We start from the raw sequence: 2,771 nt of genomic DNA on the forward strand, positions 1-2,771 counted from the left end.
GCCAGCATAAGGTCAATAAAATATAACCAAAGGATGAAATATTTTAAAATTGGAAATATGTATCTAAAAGAATCTACCGATAATAAGAAACTGGAAGTATAAAAAACCACGGAAATGTAAAACAACTGGATAAAAGCATATGTTTTAAAAGGGAACAAAGGTTTTTTAAAAGCTATTAAAAGGACTGTAAGTGGGGGGGGGGGGGGGTGGGGGGGGGGGGGGGTGGGGGGGGGGGGGGGTGGGGGGGGGGGGGGGTGGGGGGGGGGGGGGGTGGGGGGGGGGGGGGGTGGGGGGGGGGGGGGGTGGGGGGGGGGGGGGGTGGGGGGGGGGGGGGGTGGGGGGGGGGGGGGGTGGGGGGGGGGGGGGGTGGGGGGGGGGGGGGGTGGGGGGGGGGGGGGGTGGGGGGGGGGGGGGGTGGGGGGGGGGGGGGGTGGGGGGGGGGGGGGGTGGGGGGGGGGGGGGGTGGGGGGGGGGGGGGGTGGGGGGGGGGGGGGGTGGGGGGGGGGGGGGGTGGGGGGGGGGGGGGGTGGGGGGGGGGGGGGGTGGGGGGGGGGGGGGGTGGGGGGGGGGGGGGGTGGGGGGGGGGGGGGGTGGGGGGGGGGGGGGGTGGGGGGGGGGGGGGGTGGGGGGGGGGGGGGGTGGGGGGGGGGGGGGGTGGGGGGGGGGGGGGGTGGGGGGGGGGGGGGGTGGGGGGGGGGGGGGGTGGGGGGGGGGGGGGGTGGGGGGGGGGGGGGGTGGGGGGGGGGGGGGGTGGGGGGGGGGGGGGGTGGGGGGGGGGGGGGGTGGGGGGGGGGGGGGGTGGGGGGGGGGGGGGGTGGGGGGGGGGGGGGGTGGGGGGGGGGGGGGGTGGGGGGGGGGGGGGGTGGGGGGGGGGGGGGGTGGGGGGGGGGGGGGGTGGGGGGGGGGGGGGGTGGGGGGGGGGGGGGGTGGGGGGGGGGGGGGGTGGGGGGGGGGGGGGGTGGGGGGGGGGGGGGGTGGGGGGGGGGGGGGGTGGGGGGGGGGGGGGGTGGGGGGGGGGGGGGGTGGGGGGGGGGGGGGGTGGGGGGGGGGGGGGGTGGGGGGGGGGGGGGGTGGGGGGGGGGGGGGGTGGGGGGGGGGGGGGGTGGGGGGGGGGGGGGGTGGGGGGGGGGGGGGGTGGGGGGGGGGGGGGGTGGGGGGGGGGGGGGGTGGGGGGGGGGGGGGGTGGGGGGGGGGGGGGGTGGGGGGGGGGGGGGGTGGGGGGGGGGGGGGGTGGGGGGGGGGGGGGGTGGGGGGGGGGGGGGGTGGGGGGGGGGGGGGGTGGGGGGGGGGGGGGGTGGGGGGGGGGGGGGGTGGGGGGGGGGGGGGGTGGGGGGGGGGGGGGGTGGGGGGGGGGGGGGGTGGGGGGGGGGGGGGGTGGGGGGGGGGGGGGGTGGGGGGGGGGGGGGGTGGGGGGGGGGGGGGGTGGGGGGGGGGGGGGGTGGGGGGGGGGGGGGGTGGGGGGGGGGGGGGGTGGGGGGGGGGGGGGGTGGGGGGGGGGGGGGGTGGGGGGGGGGGGGGGTGGGGGGGGGGGGGGGTGGGGGGGGGGGGGGGTGGGGGGGGGGGGGGGTGGGGGGGGGGGGGGGTGGGGGGGGGGGGGGGTGGGGGGGGGGGGGGGTGGGGGGGGGGGGGGGTGGGGGGGGGGGGGGGTGGGGGGGGGGGGGGGTGGGGGGGGGGGGGGGTGGGGGGGGGGGGGGGTGGGGGGGGGGGGGGGTGGGGGGGGGGGGGGGTGGGGGGGGGGGGGGGTGGGGGGGGGGGGGGGTGGGGGGGGGGGGGGGTGGGGGGGGGGGGGGGTGGGGGGGGGGGGGGGTGGGGGGGGGGGGGGGTGGGGGGGGGGGGGGGTGGGGGGGGGGGGGGGTGGGGGGGGGGGGGGGTGGGGGGGGGGGGGGGTGGGGGGGGGGGGGGGTGGGGGGGGGGGGGGGTGGGGGGGGGGGGGGGTGGGGGGGGGGGGGGGTGGGGGGGGGGGGGGGTGGGGGGGGGGGGGGGTGGGGGGGGGGGGGGGTGGGGGGGGGGGGGGGTGGGGGGGGGGGGGGGTGGGGGGGGGGGGGGGTGGGGGGGGGGGGGGGTGGGGGGGGGGGGGGGTGGGGGGGGGGGGGGGTGGGGGGGGGGGGGGGTGGGGGGGGGGGGGGGTGGGGGGGGGGGGGGGTGGGGGGGGGGGGGGGTGGGGGGGGGGGGGGGTGGGGGGGGGGGGGGGTGGGGGGGGGGGGGGGTGGGGGGGGGGGGGGGTGGGGGGGGGGGGGGGTGGGGGGGGGGGGGGGTGGGGGGGGGGGGGGGTGGGGGGGGGGGGGGGTGGGGGGGGGGGGGGGTGGGGGGGGGGGGGGGTGGGGGGGGGGGGGGGTGGGGGGGGGGGGGGGTGGGGGGGGGGGGGGGTGGGGGGGGGGGGGGGTGGGGGGGGGGGGGGGTGGGGGGGGGGGGGGGTGGGGGGGGGGGGGGGTGGGGGGGGGGGGGGGTGGGGGGGGGGGGGGGTGGGGGGGGGGGGGGGTGGGGGGGGGGGGGGGTGGGGGGGGGGGGGGGTGGGGGGGGGGGGGGGTGGGGGGGGGGGGGGGTGGGGGGGGGGGGGGGTGGGGGGGGGGGGGGGTGGGGGGGGGGGGGGGTGGGGGGGGGGGGGGGTGGGGGGGGGGGGGGGTGGGGGGGGGGGGGGGTGGGGGGGGGGGGGGGTGGGGGGGGGGGGGGGTGGGGGGGGGGGGGGGTGGGGGGGGGGGGGGGTGGGGGGGGGGGGGGGTGGGGGGGGGGGGGGGTGGGGGGGGGGGGGGGTGGGGGGGGGGGGGGGTGGG

Source organism: Sphaerodactylus townsendi, linkage group LG15 (genome assembly GCF_021028975.2).
Source record: "Sphaerodactylus townsendi isolate TG3544 linkage group LG15, MPM_Stown_v2.3, whole genome shotgun sequence".
NCBI classification, from domain to species: domain Eukaryota; kingdom Metazoa; phylum Chordata; class Lepidosauria; order Squamata; family Sphaerodactylidae; genus Sphaerodactylus; species Sphaerodactylus townsendi.